Raw genomic sequence first — 25,655 nt, 5'->3', positions numbered from 1 at the left:
AGACACAAATTTCCCTTTATATAAAAAAATAAATCAATTAATTGTTCCTACTTCACAAACAGAGGTGTGTGTTAAGTTGATTCCTGCTAGACACATGGTCTTTCAGTATCACACCAAAATTTCCACACGTAGAAAGTTTATTAACAAAAGGGAAAAAAGGAACCTTTTCCTTGCAGACCAGACCAAATATTTCTCTGTTACAATTTCTTGCACTTGTATAAACAGTCTGCTGCAATGGCACATTTCAAGATAAATGACTTCAATTTACACTCTTCTCCTAAATAATTTGGCAATGGCAGAAGGGGAAATGTTTATCTTCCATAAAAAGGAGGTAGGAGGGAAAGAGTAAATGAGCATTAGTATGTCTTGCTGCTGCTAGTTAAAACATAAAAATACTGTTAAGTTAGGGTCACATAACGGTGCAGTTTCAGAGGAACAGAGTCAGCTACACTTAAGCAATCAATTCCAAGTGTCTAGAATCGCTACAGTGAGCTAGGATGTACCAGAATTTGGATTCCAAGGCAAATTTTATCTTTAAAAAGTCAAGAAACCTAACAAGGAGACACATTTATGCAGCCTAAAGGTCTAGAGGAAGCTAAAATGAAGTCAGAGACTGTGTGATCCTATATAGCTCTACTCAGTCTCGTGGTTTTCAGTGGGGCTTACTCCCAGGTATACAGGATTACGATACGATAATCTTTATTGTCATTGTCCCATACAGAACAACGAAACTGAAAAACTCTACATCAGACATTAAAAAACCAACAGGCCTGTGATCCCAGTCTGGTTAGCCCCCCTGGTTAGCCTTGTTAGACCCCGAAAAACTCTGATACCCCATAATTAAATACAATATACTCCCACAGAGACTACCTTACACTGTGTTTAAAACCAAAATTGCATTTGGTTAGAAACTGTTTCTTAGGTGGCTAGTCCTAGTCTTTATAGCCCTGTACCTTCTTCGAGAAGGCAGATTGCAGCCATAGAGGAAGAAAACAAAAGGAAACTAAAAACAAAATGACGAATTTAATAACAATCACAACTGCTTGTATCTAGAGAACTGAGCACCGTGATCCAAAGATGCACTACTAGGACTGTTCCATCCCCACCTCATGCAAAACCATCCCTCCATCGTCTCTAGATTGGCATGTGATACAGCTGAACAGCAAAGGAAACTGCAGAAACCAGAAGGACCGCTGTCCACAACCTGAAATGCACCGTAGGCCAGAGCCTCTTTTTTAGAAAAGTAAATGGTTAAAGCATCTTTTAAACCAGGGATGAGGAACTTGTTGCTCTCCACTTTTAATTTTTAATTTATTAATATTGAGAACAAAGGACACAATTGTTTATTGATTAAGATGAAACAAAAACATTGGATAATTGGTTTTCACCTTGGGTTTTAAATTTTCATCTCAAAACAATGCGTTTGCAAATAAGCCCCTCGCTTTCATTGCTAGGTAATTTATGCTTTTTGTAACAAAGTTTACATGGACATCAGTTCTGAAGCTTTAATTCATCTTACAAAGACACCGGCGGAATTTTGATATTCCAGCCTACAGTTCACATGATAACAAATCTCTACATCCCCATAGGGACAATACATGCTCTGCCATTCCATCCCCAAATCTATACCTTATTTTATTTTTTGGAATATATGGAATTTAACACTAATTTCAGCCAAGAGGTCCAGTCTTGTGCAAGACAAAAGACAGCATTCCTCATCTCTACTGAAAGTGACCAACTGTTTAGTATCAACAGAAATTATTGCTTCTTACTCAAGGTGCTGTCAAACTATATTAATCTCACTTAACAAGGCAAATTTAGCTAATCAGCATTACATCATAGTCAGCAGGAAAAGCTGTGCTCTTTCCTTTCTCCATAAACCCAATAAGTGAATAGTGACAGATAACTAGATGGGTTTTAAAAGCATTTTATTCCCATGAAAATGAATTTCGTCAATTACGTAGCATTGTATATTTTAGTAGCATATATATATGTATATATATGTATATTTATATATACACATAGTGGATTGTTTTCGAGCTTAAAAGCTGTAATGTATTTAAAATTACATTTAATACAATTAATTGTATTTAATTGCAATGTAATTGTTCACAGTTCTTTAAAAAGTTGATATAAATGGATCGGAAGTAATACCCCCCCCCCCCAAAAAAAAATACACAAGAAGGAAAGAACTATGTGTGAATACTGCCTTTCCTGTAGTTTTTTTCTTTTAATCCTTAAAGTGTAAGGACCTTATAATGTACTCTCGCACAGACATCTGCTTGATAATTTTTCCAAACTGTTTTCCCCAAAACTCTGCTCCAGTTTTTCAAAGAATAAAAGACACAAGAAAATGCCACTTTATGTGACGCCTTTAACATCAATATACACCCAGGCTGACACATCAGCCTCACATGTCTAACACACTCTGATCACCCCAGGAAGACGAGCAAATTTGTACACATATTTCTATCCTTTTCTTTTGTCATTCCTAAAAGCTATTCACAAACTATCATGAAGATTCATAATTAAAACAGCTATCGCAGAACTGTATAGTTGGAAGGGATCCTGAGGGCCATCTAGTCCAACCCCCTGCAATGCAGGAACCTAAGCTAAAGTATCCATGACATATGGCCACCCCACCTCTGCTTAAAAGCCTCCAAAGAAGGATAGTCCACGACCTCCAGTGGGAGTCCGTTCCACTGTCAAACAGCTCTTACTGTCAGTATAACATTGTTAAGTATAATGTCTGGAAAAGTTCATCATTACAGTGGTACCTCGGGTTACAGACGCTTCAGGTTACAGACTCCGCTAACCCAGAAATAGTACCTCGGGTTAAGAACTTTGCTTCAGAACTTTGCGCGGCAGCAGCAGGAGGCCCCATTAGCTAAAGTGGTGCTTCAGGTTAAGAACGGACCTCCAGAACGAATTAAGTTCTTAACCCGAGGTACCACTGTAATTTGTATGCTCCATACATTTTCTGCTATTTAATTACAGTGGTACCTCGGGTTAAGAACTTAAATCGTTCTGCAGGTCCGTTCTTAACCTGAAACTGTTCTTAACCTGGGGTACCACTTTAGCTAATGGGGCCTCCCGCTGCCGCCGCACGATTTCTATTCTCATCCTGAAGCAAAGTTCTTAACCTGAAGCACTATTTCTGGGTTAGCGGAGTCTGTAAACTGAAGCGTCTGTAACCTGAAGTGTCTGTAACCCGAGGTACCACTGTATTATATTTACCTTCAAGCACTTACTGGTAACACTGCCTGGTTCCAAAAGACCAAGAAGGATGACATGAAGAGCCAACCTCCTTGGAGTACAGAGTTCCACAATGCTGGTGCCACTGCTGAAAAGATTCTGTCCTAAGCAACTACCCAGTCAAAGGCGACTCTGGGGTTGCGGCGCACGGAAATGCTGTTTACCTTCCCGTCGCAATGGTACCTATTTATCTACTTGCATTGGCCTGCTTTCAAACTGCTAGGTTGGCAGGAGCTGGGACAGAGCAACCGTAGCTCACCCGTCGTGGGGATTCGAACCGCCAACCTTCTGATCGGTAAGCCCTAGGCTCAGTGGTTTAGACCACAGCACCACCCGCATCCCTTTGCTCTTAATATATGGGGGTACATTAATATAGAAACCTATTCCTACTTGCTTAGTAGTGCAGACTAGCACAAGCATGGCCAATGTAGCCAAGTTCCTTTCTTGGAGTACGCCATATTCATGGATGGTGAATAACTGAACTAATAGGCCTAAGCACATATGGCAGTCTGGCACAGTGTGCTCCAGTGTTAACCACAACACTTGTGATGCCATGGAAAACTAGTGGTCTGTGATCAAATAATTCAGACAGTCTGCTTGAGTGAATTTGGTAGACTCTGAGCAGGGAGAGACGGCACCCAGACAAATGCAAACATAAATAGCAAACAATCTGCCCAGAACAAAAGCTGTTGCGAAAGATTCTGTTAAACACCACGATGACAGTGGTTTTCTTCTTCAACTTTTTAAAAAAATCCTCCCCTTCTTTATTGTTTCTTCCACTAGGATGGAAAACAATGGCATTTTTCGGGTTTGTGTGTTTAAGTTCTAAAGAAACAACATATAAATTATATGAAGAGATCTTAGTAACAATGCAATAAATCAAAAAAGGTAACTACAAATATAATGTCAAATGTACAATGCAATAAAAAACCCCACTTCTTTACATTGCAAATGAAGAATAAATTAAAACATTCTTGGGAGATTTCACGTTTCTAGAGCTACTTGGTCGCATCCTGAACTTCTTCACTGAGGCCACAACCCACTTAACTATGGAACAGATCAATAACAACTCAAGATAATGTCAATAAGGAGAAATACATGGCATGGAAGTTTACATTTAGCTGAGCACAACCTCCTTATGTTGGTTTTAAGCCGCGTTTTCTCAGGAAAACAGGTAACTTGTGAAAGTTATTATAGTTCTCTGCATCGGAAAGTGGGAAATAATATCCTGGCCTTTCCTATCAACTGAAGACTTGATGGAATAAAACTATCATCGGTTTTATTATCTCCATTTACACCCTGCTTTTTGACCCTATAGGGGATCAAGGTAGCTGACATGGTTTTAGACAAAACTTGCAAAGATTACAAAACTACTTACTTAACAGGAGTAGCCAATTAAAAACTCCCACAACCAACTCACTGTTCAAGGTAACGTCTGAAGACTCAAACCGGATGGCCAAAAGTTTGGAAGAACGAAACACTTCAAAAGCTGTTGTTGAACTCCAGCTCCCATCAACCTCCAACCAATAGTCAGGGATTATGGGAGTCTAACAACATCTGGCAGGATATTGAACTCCCTACGATAAAGGGAGTTCCACAAGTACAGCACCCAAAACTGAGAAGGACAAAAGGCATATAGCACGCAGCCCAGCCTCTAATTTGGGAAGCATACAGAGCAGGATCCCACCCAAACAGCTCAGCAAACTTCATCTACATGGGTGGCGGGGGTGGGAAAGGCTCCTATGAGTAAAGAGTGGGATCAGGGCCGTCTTTAGCAGATGCGGCGCCAGAGTGCAAATATCTGCCCAGCGCCCCCAAATTACCACAGATAGTGGGTGTGTGAAGCTGTGCACTGCCAACCACTGGGGGGGGGGCGCAACCCTCCCCCATGCCGCTGCAGGAGAGCAATACAGTTGGTGGGGCGCAGCTGGCGGGTGTGCAAGGAAAGGGGAGGCCGCCAGCAAAGCTGCACAGCTCCCCCATTTGCTGGGGCGCCCCTGAGAGGCCGGTGCCCTGGCGCGACGCACCACTAAGCCCTATGGGAAAGACGGCTCTGAGTGGGACCTAAATTTCATGACCAAGAGAGGTGGTGACTGCTAAAAATCGGACTGAAATTTCTGTGCAAGCCTGTGGCAACACAGATGCATGCAAGCACTATCAGATAGCAGGTGTGGCTTTTGCATTTCACTGTTAACAGTCCGGGGGGGGGGGGGTCAGTGGCAGTGTACTTAAAGCGCAAAGCTTGGATGGTGCCCCTTATTCACTGGCAGAAAGAAGTGAAAAGAAGGGGCCAATTGTATCTCCAATTGGACAGAGGTCCATAACTGAGGTGCCTGTACAGGGAAAAACCTGCTACACATCAGCATACAATAGGGAATGCCTATCATCACGTCACCAGTAGGGCTTCCCCCAAAAATCTAAAAACCCAGGCTAGGACATGCCAGGAGAGTTGATCCATCAGGTATTTCGAGCCCTATTACACTGAGCTCTTCAGGTATTTGTACACTCAAAATTGAAACTGGTAGCATATTGGCAGCAAGCACAGATCCCAAAAGGTTGGTGTTGCGTGTGGCTTTACTTTGAGATACCGTGCAGCACCTGGGCTACAGCATTTTGTACTAGCTGAAGCTTCTGGGTCCTCTTTAAGGGCAGCCCCACAAAGAGTACATTGCAGGGATCAAAATGCAACATTACCAGGGCATGGATTACAGACCAGGTTATCTTGGTCAAGGAACAGCCATAGCTGATGAACTAGACAGAACTAAAAATCAACTTTCCCAGCCACTGAAACCATAGGGCTTCATGTGATAGCTTGGAAGCCAGGACCATTCCCAAGGGATACATCTGGTCTTTCCGGTGTGAGCGCAACTCCCATCTTGCCAGGATTCGATTCCAGTGTAGAGGTCATTTAGAGCATGCTTTGCCAAGCAGGTACCCTCCAGAAGTTGTTGGGCTACAGTTTCCATTAGTCCCAGCCAGCTATGTAGTCCTACAACATCTGCAGAGCACCAGGTTGGCAAAGATGATTTAGAGAAATAACTAGATACTCCTTGAGACAACATTGTAGATGTTCTCATCTTCACGGCTGCAGCAGAGGAAAAAGCTAAGCAAGCATGCCGAAGTGTCTTGCTAATGTACAAGTCTTCATCTTGACAGGTTATATAAGTTATACGCCTATCGTAATAGCATTTTGAGGGTCTCATTCCTGGCAATGGGCAGGTTGGAATGTTACTGCTTTCCATTAAAATTTGCCACACCGCCTTATCCAAAAGGATACGACTGTAAAAGACAGCATGTGAACTGTTCTGGGTCCAAGCTGTCTGTCTCTGGGACCAGAGCAGCAGCCACCCTTTCAAACTCTATATGCACATTAAAAACATACTCGGTTAGTTCCTGGGAGCTCCTGGCTGCAAGGCTCCCTGGCAGAACCATTCCCCTACGATGACATCAGTAGGCTTTGAATTTAGCCAGGGAGCGGGGGTGGGAGAACCCAGTCATTACCTCAGAACGCTCTGATCTAGGAAAGAGCCTTCGAGATACAGAAGACTAACAAGTTGGTCTGCCCACCAGAACTGAGGTGCAAACTAGATGTGTGGGATGATCGCACACATCTTTCGCACGCATGCCCCATGGACATTTTAAGCAGAGGTGGGGGCCTAGATCCCACTGCTTTTTGGTGGTTTATGCCCAACTCCTGTACAGGAAATGTGCTAGGCAGGTTCAAAAATTTCTGAAAGCAGCAGAGCACAATGAGGAAAGGTCAGTGAAAGTGTCAAGTGCTTCACACTTGTCCTCACAACACACACACACCCCTTTGTGTGTGGATACATGCTTAAAGATACACGATTATCCCACACCACACAACTAATCCCGCCCTTCAACTAACCTGAGACTCGGCTATACGGCTCAAATAAAATGTTTTAAGTGTGTTTTAAGTGCAATATACAATGTGGCACTGGATGGCGATGGTGAGCCTTATGGAAAATTCAATGTATTTTTTAAAACGATTTTTTTAAAAAAGCATTTTCAGAACGGTTTTTATATGTTCCATCCTGGATGACCCTGCTCATGCAAAGGCATCTTGCTGCTGAAATAATGGTGGAAAGTTATCTTGTATTAGGACAGCATACATATAAATGCCCTTTCTAGGAAACAACCAATCGTATTTGGAGGGCAGTTTGTGAAATGCTAACCCTCTCCTCTACAATGAGCACAAAGAATGATAGCTGTGATGTGGACACCTGCCCAGAAAAAGTTGCATTAATTCTCAGACCCTTGAACAGCTGCCAGGTGCCAGCAGCTCCTAGTCATTTCTAACCTGAGGCATATTTGAACTCGTGACCTAGAGGTGAAAGGCTCTGTATATCCTATTACCAAGCCCTAGGCCACACTCTGTACCTCAGCGGTACATAAAAACTGTTTTAAAACACCAAGCACCACACACAATAGTAAATTACATTTGATCGTAAAGGAGTAGCAAAAAGCTGACTCACAGAATGGGGCTAAACTCTAACAATCATTTGAAATGTCCCGGTTGCCACTGCTTTTCCAGAAATGTTAAGTGTTGAATAATTGCTCCTTTGCACTGGCATTCTTCCATTCTTCATCATCTTCACTGACATACTTCTAGATGCCTCACAAATTTTATCATCTATAATGGTATAAACAAAACAGGGCCATATCTAGGAGTTACTGGTGCCCTGACATAATTGTGGAGCACAGTGCAACACCTCCCTAAAAGTCTAACATTTGATGCACATAGCGTGCGAGACTGGGAACCCGTAACTGCTGCCTCCTGCCTTGTTTTTGCTGCATTAGCAACACAAAAGAGACCTCTCTGGGGTGCAAGCCTGGGCAGTGTATATGTCACATGTTATCATCTCTCTGCCTCTGTTCTTGTCATAGTGTAGCTTTTGGAAGAGGATGGGGAGCATGAAATGCCTTTACATTGGTACCTCGGGTTACATACGCTTCAGGTTACATATGCTTCAGGTTACAGACTCCGCTAACCCAGAAATAGTGCTTCAGGTTAAGAACTTTGCTTCAGGATGAGAACAGAAATCGTGCTCTGGCGGTGCGGCAGCAGCAGGAGGCCCCATTAGCTAAAGTGGTGCTTCAGGTTAAGAACAGTTTCAGGTTAAGAACGGACCTCCGGAACGAATTAAGTACTTAACCCAAGGTACCACTGTATAGATGTAAGATTTTGTTTTTAAATGGGTGCTGGACCCATCTCCACCCATTCCCTTATAACTTAACAGCCCAGAAAACCTGTCTGCAGAAAGTTTTATGGTACCAGTTTGCTTTTAGGTGAAGCCATTGGGCTGTTTCTTTCTAGACTAGAGAGAACATCCAGGGAATGTCCTTATGGCTACTGCAATAATTCCAGACCTAATACAGAGTTGCATTAAAGACAGTAAACACCTCTAAAACACCAGCCTGGAAAAGGCTCGTAGACATAGGTTTCAGATTTTATGTTAAAGTACTACCCAACCCCCTCTCCCGTTGTTACATCTACAATGCCTGCCTGAATAAGACGGGTAGACGTGGGTTTTTGAGGGTTAGGCATTGGTTTTAAATTAGTACTAGAGAGTGTGCACATCCAAAACATGTGGATATCTGGATATGGCTGATCCTTAAGACATTGTTTCCTTGGGGCAGGCGTCCTCAAACTCGGCCCTCCAGATGTTTTTGGCCTACAACTCCCATGATCCCGAGCTAGCAGGACCAGTGGTCAGGGATGATGGGAATTGTAGTCTCAAAACATCTGGAGGGCCGAGTTTGAGGCAGCCTGCCTTGGGGGCTTAGACATTGGTTAACAATCTCTCTCAGTCTTTCACTTTCTGAAGGACAAATGTCAGACAGAGGGAAGTTACTGTCCGCATGAGCTGCTGTTTTTAAGCGTTCTGAAGGCATTTGGCTGGGCACCACTACAGAGGCTGAACTAGATACAACAAGACCCAACTGGCAGTGTCCTAGAGCCCATTTGAGAAAAAGGAGTTGCCAAAGGCCGCAAACTGGATTGAGATTCAGCCCCAAATACCTAACCACTCATTTTAACCCAGTTTTCTGCTCCAGTAGAAACCCATTTCACATGAGGCAAAGTGGGGATGCCAAGAGACTTGAGCACAAGGCAAAGAGGATGGAGGTGGGGAGAGTCTGGTGCCCAACTTCTCCATTTTCTCTGTGAGCAAACTGAAAGTGTATCAAAGCCCCCCAGTGAAGGTGAAGGGGCTCCTGGTGGGACATAGAGCCCAGTGACATCTAGAAGCCTCTGCACAAGTGTGGTAGGTTCATTGTTGCCCAAGGATGGCTCTAGGTCGTTCGGGGCCATGATGGGCTTACACAAAGGATGAGGACGAGAGGTGTTCAGACAGTGAAGTTAACGTGTGGGTCGGGGGGAGGACTGCATGAAACCCACTCCTAGCGCTGATGCACACAGTGGCTGCATAACCTGCTAACTTCATTTCCAGCTGACATGAAGGTGCTCTATGCTCAAACTTCAGTTACAGACACAGAGCTACTCCAAGGAAGGGGGGCCCTGGTCCAATCTGGGCTCTTCCTCGTGTGGAGAGGGGGCGGGGCTCAGGCTTGGTGGGTCAATGCAGGCTTCCAGGCCTCTTGGGACTCTCTCCAAGCCCTACCCCTAACCAGTTGTGTTGCAATCCCCTCTCAAGTGCTTTTGCCCAGGAGGAATTTGTCCTTGATGCACAATTATACCTCCTGCTTGCCTTGATAGGGAATGGTAAAAGGCAAAAAAGTCCAGGACCCCTGGATGGTTAAGTCCAGTCAAAGGCGACTATGGGGTTGCGGCGCTCATCTCGCTTTTCAGGCCGAGGAAGCCGCCGTTTGTCCACAGACAGCTTTCCGGGTCATGTGGCCAGCGTGACTAAACCACCTCTGGCGCAACGGGACACCATGACAGAAACCAGAGCGCACGGAAATGCCGTTTACCTTCCAGATGCAGCGGTACCTATTTATCTACTTGCACTGGTGTGCTTTCAAACTGCTAGGTTGGCAGAAGCTGGGACAGAGCAACGGGAGCTCACCCCGTCATGGGGATTCGAACTACCAACCTTCTGATTTGCAAGCCCAAGAGGCTCAGTGGTTTAGACCACAGTGCCACCCGCATCCCTGATGGGGAATGTGTAGGCACCCAAAATTCTGGCTTATATATGGGTGCAATGTAGCCTACAGTGAAAAGGACAGCAGCCACATCCATTGCCCTGCCTATGTTTTGCCTCAGGGCCATGCCCACCACTGACATGTGCCCCCCCCCCAAGTTTCCCATCAGGAAATGCAGCCCTCGGGCTGAAAAGGGTTCCCTGTCCCTGATCTACAGATATACTGATACACACTGGAGAAATCTCTTTGCACTGATAAGCAGACTGGCATGGGTGTTATCATAAAGGGGCAGTTGGGTTGTATGATGCCTGATGCTGGCACATTTTGATACAAGCAATAAAGGTGTCATAATAGAAGAAGAAGAAGAGTTTGGATTTGATATCCCGCTTTATCACTACCTGAAGGAGTCTCAAAGCGGCTAACATTCTCCTTTCCCTTCCTCCCCCACAACAAACACTCTGTGAGGTGAGTGAGGCTGAGAGACTTCAGAGAAGTGTGACTAGCCCAAGGTCACCCAGCAGCTGCATGTGGAGGAGCGGGGAATCAAACCCAGTTCACCAGATTACGAGACTACCGCTCTTAACCACTACATTACACTGGCTCTCATACGACTGGCTCTCTAATACGATGATGATTCTCATGGAACAGTTATAAATCATGGGTTCCATTTCTTTAGTACAACAGTAGGGGCAGAAATCTAACATTTTGACCAAAAAAAAAGTTCCATATGTGGTAGAGAGAATTAATACAAATTGCTCTAATCCCTCCTTGTTGTCGATGAGACTTCTTTGTCCAGAAAACAGAGGATCACATTTTAATGCTTTAAATAATGGTATCATATAGTATTTGTACATTTGCTCTTGAAAACGGGACCTCCAAGCACAAATTGTCTACAGAGTAAAACTTTTCATTAGCTACTGGGAGAATTTAGAGTAAATAAGGATTAATCCTTTCTTCCATATATGAAATCCACACAGAGAAACACATATATCCCTCTGGAGGAATAACAGGAAAAGTGCTGCTTTGTCCCATAGCAATAAGCTGCTCCCTAGACTGGGCTTCGCAGTTAACCTCTGAATGGCCCTTCTGTGAATGTGTAATTGTTTTCCTGAGTGGTTAAGAACAGTAGTTGTTGTTTTTTAAAATCAAAGCTATTTTCATTGGGACACTTAAAAAGCAGATGTTTGTGACAATGTCTTTTTTTTAAAAAAGATGCAGAATATCTGAGGAGAATAAACAAAACTTCATTTTTAGGTTAAAACACACAGAGACACACTTCAAAACACGGGAAAACTTAAGATCCAGGCAGACGAAGGAGAATGAACATATTATGGAACAAGGTACAGTTTCTTTCAAGTATTCTATGCCAGCTGCTTGCTGTACCATCTGTTGTTGCCTAAGCAGCTTCTTTCTGAGTGGCTTTGAAGCAGAACTTCTCTCACTGTTGGACACAATCAGGTCAGGTCAGCCGTCCACCCCCCCCACTCCCTACCCCCACCCCCAAACCTGCAGCCTCTCACAGTTTCCCTCCATCTTGATCTTTCTTCCTGGACACCAGCTCCTAGGATGGAGCTGCCTCAGTCAAGGCACCCATTTCTCAAAGTAATAATCTAAATCTAAGGATGTTTGCTTGTGTGTTACGTAATGCAAAATCCAATATGGAAATCCTTTTTCGGAAGCATTGCAAGCTAGGGAGTCTAGTTTTCCAATGCGTTCATGGGACGGAGGTGGCGGCATTGGTTCACTTTTATGTTTGCTTTATTAGTATATGCGCTGCCGAAGCGAGCACTTTATGTTTGCTTTACAGTGGTACCTCGGGTTACACACGCTTCAGGTTACATACGCTTCAGGTTACAGACTCCGCTAACCCAGAAATAGTGCTTCAGGTTAAGATCTTTGCTTCAGGATGAGAACAGAAATCGTGCTCCGGCAGCACGGCAGCAGCAGCTAAAGTGGTGCTTCAGGTTAAGAACAGTTTTGGGTTAAGTATGGACCTCCGGAACAAATTAAGTACTTAACCTGAGGTACCACTGTATTAGGTATCTTGTGTTCTTGTTTTGTGTTTTTATGTTGTGAGCCGCCCTGTGACCTTCAGATATGAAGGGTGGTATACTAAATAAACAAATAAATCCGAATCCAGTTCACTTTTTGCAAAATAAAGCAAACTGGAAACTTTCGTTCGTCTCGGATAGTGCTAATCCTGCTGCAAATGATAGGATAATAGCACCAGACTCGAACAGCACCACCGCCATCACCTACTACTACTGCTACTAATTATTATTATTACTTATTATTATTATTAAAACCCACCTATGTATAACAAAGCATGCAATTCAGCACTGGCATCAGTTTAAGGCGAAATTACGAAACCAAGTGTGCTAGCTGCAACCTTCCAGAATCGCGCGTACACAATAAGGACTCACACACACTGTGACAGCACATTCAGCTTGTTGCATAACATTAACCCCAGCTCACTTCTCTCAGCTTCTGTGGGGCTGACATCACCTCTCAGCTCTAAGCAGTCTTCTCACCATTATCCAGCCAAGTCCCCTTTTCATTGGCTTTCCCCTGGAGGCCGCATGGGGCAGAACACAATGGACGTCCCCAGCTTCACACACAGGCTCCCCCAGCCAGCGAGGAACATCACACTGGACTGATTTATTTTCAGCACTGTTCCTCCTCTCTGCATCTGTGCAGCGAAACACACATCACTGGGAGCCACTTTCATGATTTTGTTGCGATCAGGATTAGCTGGATTAGGAGTTGATTCATAAGGACCCCCTGTGGCTGTGAGGAAGTTTCATCACAAGGTCAGAGTGGTGTGAACTATATTCTGTCAACACCACCAACTTCTCATAGCCAAGTACACACACACAAAAGGGGGACAAAAGAAGAAAGTTGCAGATCTAAAATATGTGAATGAAACAGTTGACAGCAACAAAGAGATTTACAGAGAATTTCCCAACAGATGTTAGATATGTGTGCAGTCAGCACTGATTTCCTTTCATAATAATAATTTTTAAAATGCGCGCGCGCACACACACACACACACACACACATATACAACAAGACCCCTGCATTAGTCATTTTTAATTTAGAAAGAATTTAGTGGTTTAGGAGGTGGAAGGAACCTGGGGAATAAATGCAGCAACCCACACGAAAAACCACAGAGGAACTTTCTGGCACTTCTTCTAAAAACTGGTCATGCAGCTTGAAGATTGTTGCGCTGCTGAGATTTTATTGCATATAACGCTGTCACCTTCAAGACTGTATAATTCCAAGCCCCTTATGTGCAATAACTACCACAGACCTCTTTTACAGAAAGAGAGAGAGAGAAAGTGATGGTTGGAATGCGAGAGCCAGAGGAGGAAGATAAACATTGGAGCTGTGTTTAAATCTACAGTTATGAAATTCACATCCCTCTGCTTCCCCCCCCCCCACTCTCCCGCCCCCAATTCCACTCATGCACAATCAGACCAGTAACATACTTGGAAACTGTATGCAGAAAGGCAAAAAACCCTATTTTTAAAAATAGAGAGAAGAAACACACACGCACGAAAGCAACCTCCACTTGCACAGAACTGGACTGTTCAATCAAAGCCTTATCTGTTATATTTCTGCCTGTCTTTCTCCTCTGTTTAGCACATTCACCAACAAGAGAAAAGGAGGCAAGCAATGGAGGCTTTGACCTGCAGCTGTAACACAATACTTTCACACAGCCCTGTCGACCCCTGACATAAATTTTACACCGCAGCTGGCATTTACACACTTAGCATTACCATATGTATAGCCTACTCTGTGCTAATTATGCTAATCACCTGTCTTAACTCTCTACTGCGAAAAAATGGTTGTATTTAGCAGTCCACTGCCTACAAATGCAGCTTACTGTGTGGCTGAAATGTACATTCAGACAGCCCTGAACGGCAAGATTTTTCCACGTTGCTGGCTTCATTCAGGGCACAGAAAAATTTATTCAAGTCAACTGGTTTCGGTCTGCAACAAAAAAGTTACGAGAAAAAAGTGAGTGCGCTCCTGCCCTAACATTCTAAGTCTGCTTGCAAGCAAAATGATAAATCAATTGGTGTGGGAAACAAAACGGGAGAGAGATTTCTTTTGCAAGCCATGTGAAACTGTAGCCTATTTAAGAAAGAAAGAAAGAGAAAGAAAGAAAGAAAGAGAAAAAAAAGGTCATCCTAGTTTCCCAAATCTCTAGAAGAAAGCTGTTAATAGATATTTAAGCCAGATCACAATTCTCTTAAATTGATACTTCTTATAGGCTTCCCAGTGCAGGTACCAAAAGTGTGTGATTTTTGTTTTGTTTTCAAACCTTACGCATGCTACTAACTGACACCACAGTATCATTTCTCATTATTTACTTTCCTGGAGCGCACCAATGTGCAACCATAAAGAGCCTTTTGTACAAGTGTAAACTACAAATAACTTCCCAAGAAGATAATTGACTAAAGCTGCTACAAAAGTGAATCAAAACAGAATCAAATCTGAAAATAAGTGAAATTGGAAGAAGGTGCAATTCAACAATAACACAAAGCAAAAATGCACAAACATTCACAAACCAGTGTTCTTCCTCCTCACAAAACAAAGCAAGGTAGTTAAGCTTCCTAGCAGAAAGTGAAATAGAAAATTGGGGTGATGTTTTTGAGTCATGTTAACAGAGACAGAAAGGGAAAAGAAGGCCAAAATTATTTCCTTTTCAACTCTGTATTTTTCCTTCAAATAAGTCTCCCTCAACCATAGCTGGCACTTGGTTTCTTTTCCTGCAGGTATTTAATATAATTAATCATATACAAATATGTTCTAACAAACCCGTTCATGTTCCCACCCACCAAAGGAAGCTCAGATATAACTAGAGATTTCCCAACAGATAACCCAAAACTAATTCTAAGAATGATTTCACACTTGGCTGTTTTCCCCAGACAAGCATAATGATGCATTTGCTTACTTTCAGCAGCCAATCTCATTCACACGAGAGAGATACTGCATTACAAGCACCCATAATGCTCCTAAGAGTCTTGTGCCTTTGAAAAGTGCTCAGAAACTTCAAAACTTAAAATGGTCCAGAGAACAGATGTTAGACCAGGGGTTAGCAAACTTTTTCAGCAGGGGGCTGGTCCACTGTCCCTCAGACCTTGTGGGGGGCTGGACTATATTTTGAAATAATAATAATAAATGAACAAATTCCTATGCCCCACAAATAACTCAGAGATGCATTTTAAATAAAAGGACACATTCTACTCATGTAAAAACACGCTGATTCCCAGACTGTCCGCGGGCCGGATTGAGAAGGCGATTGGGCCAGATCCGGCCCCCGGGCCTTAGTTTGCCTACCCATGTGCTAAACTCTATAGAGCAGGGATGTCCAACCAGTAGATCATGATCTACCGGTAGATCCCTTGCTGATCCTGGTAGATCATGGGATCCTTATCGTGTACAGGGAAAAAGCTAAAAAACTCTGCACAATCCACCCCCCAAAAAAGCTCAACAACTCTAGGCAATCCACCCACCCCATGCATGCTCCTCCTCCCTCCAATGACAATGAGTAGATCACTGCCAGTTTTTTTTATACTGGGAGTAGATCACAGTCTCTTGGGAGTTGGACACAGAGCATTGGGAACCACCACCAGATTGTGGCCTGATCCCAGGTGGGTTGGAACAGCAATACTTAGCACCAAACAAATCTATGGTGAATAAATAACAATAAAAAGGACTTCACAAAGGCATGTTTAGGTTAAGGAGCTCATCCCAGGTCTGAAAAGCTTGAAGGTTACTACCCTAGACTGGGATGAAGCGTGGGAAGCATATTGCTCCAGTGCTGCATCATCTACCCTGTTTGCCAAGCTGCCCAATTCAAAGGCAGCCTTTGACTTTCCAGGCCCAAAACCAGGGTAGCAAGCATGATGCTTTGTATTTAACATCTTAATTAAAAAAAAATTAAAAAAATGTTTTGGTTCTGGCGATTTTTCAATTTGTCTGCTGCTTTGTGAGGAGTTGCCTCCTAAAAAGCGGGATGTTGATTTTTTTAATAAACAAAAATTAGTAAGTGTCGTTGGGCTACAACGCCTATGGTCTCTGAACATTGACAATGCCTGGAAGGAGATGCTGAAGCAGAGGTGGTTCTCCAGGTGAGGCACAGCTGCTACACTTGCTTCCCAGGACAAGGGTCACTATTGCTTACTGGGAGGAAGAGGGGTGAGGCAGCTTGGGGATTTGCATGGTGCAAACACACCAGCAGGAACACTAGATTGGCTCCACCGATGTGCTTGCACAGCACCACCCACCCTGCTGCCTCTCCCTTCCTATTCCTGGCAAGCTAGACAGTAACTGGTCATGTTGTGCGGATGCCTGATGATCGTCTTCCAAAGCAACTACTCTATTCTGAACTTAAAAATGGAAAGCGTAATGCTGGTGGTCAACAAGAGAGGTTTAAAGACTGTCTCAAGGCAAATCTACAAAAATGGAGTATAAACACTGACAACTGGGAAACACTGGCCTGCGAGCGCTCCAGTTGGAGAACAGCCTTTACCAAAGGTGTCATGGGTTTTGAAGACACTGGAACTCAGGACGCAAGGGAGAAATGTGCTAAGAGGAAGGCACGCTTGGCAAATCCACACTGTGATCAACTCCTGCCCGGAAACCAATGTCCCCACTGTGGAAGGACGTGGGGATCCAGAACTGGACTCATTGTTAAAACCGTATTTATGGAAGACAATCTTACTCAGCTATGAGTGATCGCTGAAGAAGAGGAAGAAGACAGTGAGCCACTTGCCAGGAAGCTAGTGTGGTGTCCCTGCCCCACCCAGCAAGTCACTTTTCTGTTCATCATCATCATCATCCTCATCATTTTTAATCTGTATACCGTCTTTCTATCTTACAATACTCAAGGCGGTATACAAGCTGAAGAAACAAAAATTGTACATCTTATAACAATCTAATGCAATACAAAAATGTGATCATAAAACAAAACTTTAAAATAAGCAACCGACATAAAAAAGTAACATTCAACAATCATTAGAATAGTATAAAATAATAATATCAACATATAAAAGTTAAACAGAAATCCACTCAACAGTTACAATAAATGATTTCTAATCTATAATCAATAAAACAACGGCAAGCCACAGTACATAAAACAATACAATACAAATTGAGAAGCAGAGACTAGAGGGTGGAGCAAGGCAGGTGGAAGAAGGCCTTGCCTGACAAAGTCTCTCGTCTCAAGGGCACAACCTTGGCTTTTCTTGCCCTACGTGGTATGGGACTGTGATAGCTTCAGAGCCAGTTCTTTTATTTGTGCAGGGAATGGAACAGATAAGAAACTGTGGCAGCCTCTCTCGCTGCCCTGCTTGGAAAAACTGCATTGGAAATTAAGCTTTCAGCAGAGGGGTCTTTGTGGGGGTGCTTCCAGAAGCCTGGAGACACTCCCCCTTGGCCAGTGGATTTGGAGGTGCCTGCTTATTGCTTTCCTTCAAACTTTTGCCCACCTTGGAAGCGGTAAGTCTTCCTTGCACCTTTTAGGCACAAATATCTTAATTAATTCCAGATGGTGCGAGTAATCCATTCAAGGTCTCTCATTCTGCGCATGAGGAATCCCATGACTCTAACTGTCCCCAAATCCCCAGCCTTTGGGCTATCTCCTAGTAAAAAAGGTAAAGGTAAAGGACCCCTGACAGTTAAGTCCAGTCGCAGTCGACTCTGGGGTTGCGGCGCTCATCTCGTTTTACTGGCCGAGGGAGCTGACGTTTGTCCGCTTCCGCAGACAGTTTTTCTGGGTCATGTGGCCAGCATGACTAAGCCGCTTCTGGCAAAACCAGAGCAGTGAAGAGAAACACTGTTTACCTTCCCGCCAGAGTGGTACCTATTTATCTACTTGCGCTTTTTTGCGTGCTTTTGAACTGCTAGGTTGGCAGGAGCAGGGACCGAGCAACGGGAGCTCACCTCGTCGCGGGGATTCGAACGGCAAGCCTAAGAGGTTCAGTGGTTTAGACCTACACAGTAGTAATTCACAGTAAGGCAAAAGAAACAGTAGTACTGATTCTCTTATTTGGATTAATTTTTTTAGAATTTTACATGGGTTCATCATAATTTTAAAACCAATTTAGATGGTTTTTAAAGGGGATTCGACAGATTCATGGAGGATAAGGATTATCGATGCCTACCAAGCATGTAAGAGATATCTGACTGGCCAATGTGGAAACCAGAGTGCTGGGCTAGAAAGGCCTTTGGCCTGATCCAATAGGGCTCTGCTTTATGTTTAACTGGTGCAAGCAAAAGCCTGTCTTTCGAGAGCGGAATGGGGTGTTAGGGGGGCCCAATAAGGGCTTAAATGCATAGATCTTCATCCCCACCACATAAAGTAGCACCAAAACGATTGCGCTGTTTACACTCACTTATTATGTGTCATTGCATTGATATGCTATGATAACACACATTTCTGCTCTGTCTTTACAACCCTAAGCAGTTAAATTTATATTTAATTGTTCTATTAAAAAAATCTTTCTTTCTTTTTTAATTAACTGAGCACAATCAGTCTCACGTTTTGCTTTCCAGCATCTCGGTTTCAGTCAATACTTCTTTGCCAGTCCAAAGTATTAATTTATCTGGGCTTTTGCAGCTCCAGAAATCTAGCTGAGCAGCCAAGAACTCAAAACAACACTACAACTACTGTGCTCTTTTCAGAGTAGAGATCTCTCCCCCCCCCTCTTTTTTTTTTTTTTAAGGAAACTGGACCACCCTGCTCTCATGGCACAGAGCACTGTTTACATTGCAAGACTCGACTGTGTAATACATCTGGCATTTTTGGGCAGGATTCCTGAGTTAGAGGCCAGAAGCCCTTAAGCAATGATTTAAGGAGGGGGGGGGGGAACCCTACAAGTTGACTTAACAGTGCTCATTCCTGATGTGCCGCACTTCACTTCTGATTATTGACCGAAGAAGCACAAATATGCTGGTTCAGTAAACAAAGGGTGGAAAGGGAGAATAAGTTTCTTTCAGGGATTTTTTTTAAAATCATCAATGAATGAAGAAGGGCTTAAAGGTATTTGGGTGTGTGCCACTAAATATGCAACTTGAAAACATCTGCTTCTACTTGTGGATACCTGCTTGGGTATCCATTGTGGGGAGAGGGGAGCTTGTTTTTGTAAAGGTTTGAAAGGCGTCACTGGATCAATAAATCTGCAACACAGATACCACCATGGTACGTTCCCTGCACCTGTGCTCTCTGGTGTATCTGTTTCAATACGCAAAACGCTAATACTTTTTGAAGTTACCAACCCCACCCCCTATAAAAAAACTGGAATGCTCACTTAAATAATAAAAAAGACCAGTATGCTCTTATCAACTCAGCAGATCCCTTGCAACAGATCACCAGGTGCTCTCTGCATCTCTAATCACCTTCCGCTTTTTCCTAAATTCGATCTCATACGTCCTATCAAAACTAATGAAGAGTGATTGACACGGAGCAAACCTCTCTGCTAAAAAACAAACACAGAGCACAATACATTATTATTATTATTTTACAAAATTAAGTCTCATTTCAGTGGATATTTAAGCATCTGTCTAAGTCATCCATTGAAATCAAAATACTCAACTTTCTCTCTGGACAGTGTCCTCTGTTTGGAACAGGTGTCCTTCCCTTGGCATACAAAAGTAGCATATAAATCCAGTGCCTCAGCAAAGAGACCTAACTCCTACATAGATTTAGGCATCCTTAAGCCCATTGATTTCAAGTCTGTATTGGGTCTAGGTCGGAAGAGACTTGGATAAACTTTGCCAATAAAACAACTTGTGTGCTGGCACACGATATGATAGTATGCTGCTCAATGTAAAAAGGTATAATCAAAAGAAGGTGGTAAAGCTGAACATGAGATTCATCCACCCCTCCATTATACAAATCTACTATGTACCTGAATTCAGTGAAAAGGCTGAATTCACTATGTACCTACCACCTGAGAGTCTCCGCTAAACCTGTTTTACCAGCAAACCTGTTCTATCAGATAATTAGATTTTAAATATCCAGTTGTTTTAGCATTTCCTAAGTTTTTTAGATGGGATTTTGCAATAAGATGCACTGTTGTATTATCTGTAAGGCACTTGTTAAATGGCGAGGCTGTCAGCATTTGGGGGCAATATGGAACCCAAGGACTAGAAAGTTTCTGTAGCCACATAATCTCAATGGGATGGGCAAGAATTTAGAAATGCAACTCATATCTATGAAGCAAGCAATATACCTCGGACCATGAATTCACAATCTACCCCAAGATGCACAGGGGTAGGGAAGCTGTTGTGGGCACATTAAAGCTGGCATCCTAGTGGACATGGTTTTAGCAGGTCACAGAAAGGTCAGCTTTGAAGGAGAAATCCATATGAAATATAAACATGGCATTGTGAAAACCAGACAAATCTCCCATAGCTTCATCCAGCCAGCACTAATCTAGGCATCAGCTTTGGAGCATAATCTAAACAAAAGGATCAGTCAGTTCAGACATCTGGAAGTTGTCATATTTTGGAGTCTCTTAACAGTTGAGCACATAACCAAAGGATCCAGTTGCACTTTCAAACCTGCTGGTCAAATATACTAGCAGGAATAAACAGAAAAGTACCATAATCTCTGATGCCACCAAACACAATGTTCAGTGATAGTAGGTGTCAAGGGAGAGGACGCATAAGGGTGAGACTGGTAGGGTTGACACCCAATAAGAAGTTTTTCACGAGCCTCTGTGGGCAAATCCATGAGACAGAAGACCACTCCATGGAAAGAGAGAAGTCAACCAAGCAGATATTATGTAATTAAATAAGCTCCAGAATCAGATAATAACGAGCTGCTATAACCATCTAAAACTTGAAGTCCCCAGAACTTGTTGGACTACAACTCTCATAATCTCCAAGCAATCTTAGCCTAATGGTCAGGGATGATGGGATTTGTAGTCCAACAACATCCAGGGACTCAAGGTTGATGGAAAAAAGCTTTAAAAGAGGCTGCAATCATAGCTGTACTTACCTGAGAGCAAGTCCCAGTGAAATCAATACAACTTACTTTTGAACGGACAGGGTTAGAGTTAAAGTGTAGATCTCACAATGGAACCTGATCCTCAAAATCATGGCATGATTGGAAACATGCTGCAGGCTCACAGTATCCCTCCTACCCTTTGACACCCGTGGATGCCCTCTACTTTTCAGGTTTTCACTAACCATAGTTTGCCCTGTCATCCAAAATAGCAAACTACCATCAGTGCATTGCGTCCAAAGAACGGAAGCATAGTTTGTAATCCCATTTCAAACCATGTTTGGAAACCATGAATTGGAGGCAAGGCAAAGTGTGAAGAAAATTGAAACAGGTTAGAGAAAACCAGGAAGTCCTGGTGGGAGGAAACAAGTTAACAGAATGTTCTGGAATTACAAACTATGGTTTGGAGGAGTAGGTTCATGGCATCTGTCCTAGACAAATAACTGCTCTGTAACTGCAGAGCACTCAAGGACAGAACCACTTATTCAGTCCTTATCAAAATGTCTACGGATGTTTGTATGCGAGTATCTAATCTGTAGCAAACAGTGCAATTCAAAAATGCCTCTCTCAATCTTTTTCTGCAAACATTCTGTGGAACGCAAGAATCAAACCAGTAGAGAAAGTAGAGGTCAAGGCAACGTTACTTTTCTCTGTCTTGTAATCAACTATGCATACATTTCAGGAAAAGGACATCAGTGCGTGGATCTGCATAACCCAATCTGTTCCAGAAATTAACCACAGAACACTAGACACTGAAAACAAAAGCAGGATAACTTGTTCAGTTTAAATGATAGCCACCATATCATCTTGCAGTTTAACTCCCATTGTCAACTGCTTTCCTGTAACAGAAGCTCAGAGTGGTAAAGCAACTGATCCATTAAAATCACCACCAGAAAACGCAGGCTGGTGCCAATGCAAGTGAACATAAGAACATAAGAGCTCTGCTGGATCACCCCAAGGGCCCATCTCATACAGACATTGTCCAACCAGCTGGCTATGGGAAGCCTGGAAGGACGGGAGAATGGCTAGCAGCCATTCCTCGATGGGGTTGTCCAAAGTAGTAGAAGCAAAGTCCATAGTTTAACTATGTGCTGTGTGAAGTTGCGTTCTTTTGTCATGTTCTGAATCCTCTGACATTCAGCTTTGTTAGATGACCCTGGGTTCTAGTATTGTGTGAGGAGAAGAACTTCTGTCCAGTTTCTCCGTGCATAATCATAAACATTTTTGTCACGTCTCCCCCTTATCTGCCTTTATTTCTAAACTAAAAAGAACCCAAAGCTGTAACCTTTCCTAACAGGAGAGCTGTTCAATCGTTTTATGCGTGCACCAGTTGCTGGTGTAGGTCTACAAAGCCTGCCTGCCTTGGTGGGGCCGCCACTGAAGGGGAGACTCGAAAGGGTCTCGTCCCTTTGGGGGCTGTACTTCATGGGTGGGACAAGGGTGTGGGCCAACCCCACTATGCTAAAATTATGATTTCAATGGGGATGGGGTCTTAACTTGGGTGGGTGTTGCTTATTTGGGGTTGGGGTTGTTTTTAAACTGTTCTTAAGTGTTATATTAGGGACGCGGGTGGTGCTGTGATCTAAACCACTGAACCTCTTGGGCTTGCCGATCAGAAGGTCGGCGGTTCAAATCCCCGTGATGAGGTGAGCTCCCATTGCTCTGTCCCCGCTCCTGGCAACCTAGCAGTTCAAAAGCATGCCAAAAAGTGCAAGTAGATAAATAGGCACCGCTCCGGTGGGAAGGTAAACGACGTTTCTGTGCGCTGCTCTGGTGTCGGTGTTCCGTTGTGCCAGCAGCTGCTTAGTCCTGCTGGCCACATGACCCGGAAAAACTGTCTGCGGACAAACGCCGGCTCCCTCGGCCTGTAAAGCGAGATGAGCGCCACAACCCCAGAGTCGTCTGCAACTGGACTTAACTATCAGGGGTCCTTTACCTTTTTAAGTGTTATATTCTAATTTGTAATATGTATTTCTGTTTTTTTGTATTTGTATTTTCTATTTTTATAAGGCTAATTAATATTCCACAGTCTTTTAAATGTGTTTATGGGAGGGGGCATTATTGTTTTGTTGTCTTTGTTTTCACCATTTACTGGTGTTTTTACCTTGTATTTTTATCTTGTGAGCCGCCCTGAGACCTTGTGATGAAGGGCGGTATGTAAATCAAATCAAATGTCTTTACCAGGCTAAAGATACCCAATTCCCTCATAAGGCTGGGTTTCCAAAGGGCAAAGTCCTGTTCTTGATCTCATGCTGTACTTTCAAAATGCAGCCTAAAGTCTGGGAGAATCCCCTGCTCCCCTCTCCATCTCCAGGACTATGGCTGGGCAGGAGGATGGGGGATTCCAGAAAAAACAGAAACCATGCCTTGTCTCATTTTGGCTCCACGCGTCCTGGAGGACACCTAGCACTTGGGAGCCAAACTGAGAGGAAGTGGCTTGCTGCACGATCAAGCAGCACACACAAGAAAATCCCGGGCTGTCTCTGAACCATGGTAGTCATTCTCCCTGCTTCCCCTGCCACAACTGCATGTTTCCTGAGAATTCAGAGGATCATCATGTCTGCCAGAGGCTATCTGAGCACACACTGAGTCAAGAGAAATTATGAAACCCAGTTTCTTTGTATTCTCAAGGGCTAGAGGTACCTGACAAGGGTGTGGTTCTGTTGTGGACCAAACAGTAAGGTGAATTGAGATTATTCAGGGGTCTTTTGAGTTGGTGTGATATCTGTATCTACCCCTGACTCAGGTAATGGCCTTCACAAAGCCTTGAGTCACTCTGTTCTGCTATTTTCTGTCCAATAAAACTCTATGTTTCCAGTATACCTCTATGCTTCTCAATGTCCAAGGACACTGAAGATATGCAAAATGTTGCCTGTGGAGAACTGAAGAGCTTTGGGTTGTTCCTTTTGTTAAAAAATAAATAAAAATCTTCCACTGATCTGCTTTACGTTAAAAACTTCATTTGCTCTGCTTTGAAATAAAAAAAAAATTGCAGAGCTCCTCAGGCCTATTAGAGACCTGTAAAATCCTATCAGGGGACACAGCCTCCAAACAGGAAGACTGGTGTGAAGCTGCAAAGTTTTTAACCAAGTTCAATTAGGAATACACACCACTCTGCCCCCTTAATTACAACGACCCCTATGCCTTTCCCATCAAGGATTAAAGAGGAAAACGAATCCCCTTTAATTTCCCCACAAAAAGCCCCTGCACCAATTTATCTGCAGTTTGGCAGACATGACCTACTCTGGAGAGACTCCTGTGACTGTAAATTTCATCCACTTTAGCCAAAAGGAAGAAAATGAGGATGGGAGAACCTGAGAGTTTGATTTTATACAGAGCGGCTCATAACTTGGAACACAAATCAACATGGGCCTTCACATCTCCCAGAAAGCCATAATTCTACACTAAACAGAAGCCACAGATAAAATGGCATGGCCCAAGGCTTTATTTTTCTGACAGTGCTCACTGGTACCAAGTCCTGATACCTCCTTTTTTTGCTGCCCATTGCAGCCATTTTGTGCTAGCACCTGCAGCACTTTTATCAATATAGGAGTACAGTGGTACCTCGGGTTAAGTACTTAATTCGTTCCGGAGGTCCGTTCTTAACCTGAAACTGTTCTTAACCTGAAGCACCACTTTAGCTAATGGGGCCTCCTGCTGCCGCTGCGCTGCCGAAGCACAATTTCTGTTCTTATCCTGAAGCAAAGTTATTTACCTGAAGCACTATTTCTGGGTTATCATAGTCTGTAACCTGAAGCATATGTAACCCGAGGTACCACTGTACTGGGACCTCATTTTTTATCTAAAACACCACTAGTGGGAACAGTGCAAAGATCAGTGATCAGTTCCTACAAATGACGCTTATCATCCAACCCAGGGGTCAGCAAACTTTTTCAGCAGTGGGCCGGACCACTGTCCCTCAGACCTTGTGGGGGGGTCGGACTATATTATTTTTTGGGGTGGGGGGGAATAAACTAATTCCTATGCCCCACAAACAACCCAGAGATGCATTTTAAAGCACACATTCTACTCATGTAAAAACACCAGGCAGGCCCCACAAATAACCCAGAGATGCATTCTAAATAAAAGGACACATTCTACTCATGTCAAAACACGCTGATTCCCAGACCGTCCACGGGCCGGATTTAGAAGGCGATTGGGTCAGATCCGGCCCCTGGGCCTTAGTTTGCCTACCCATGGCCTAATCCTAATTGCTTTACTTTCACATCTTGCCACGAAATCACCTCTCCAGGACCAG

General features: G+C 43.5%; 1 protein-coding gene across 1 annotated transcript in view; it reads right to left on the bottom strand.

Annotated features, from left to right (window-relative positions):
• PTCH1 (patched 1) overlaps positions 1 to 25,655 on the bottom strand; it is a 97,321-nt gene that overhangs the window by 57,083 nt on the left and 14,583 nt on the right.

Source organism: Podarcis pityusensis (assembly GCF_964106645.2).
Source record: "Podarcis pityusensis genome assembly, chromosome: 11".
Classification (NCBI taxonomy): Eukaryota; Metazoa; Chordata; class Lepidosauria; order Squamata; family Lacertidae; genus Podarcis; species Podarcis pityusensis.
This window is presented reverse-complemented; position numbering and strand designations above follow the sequence as displayed.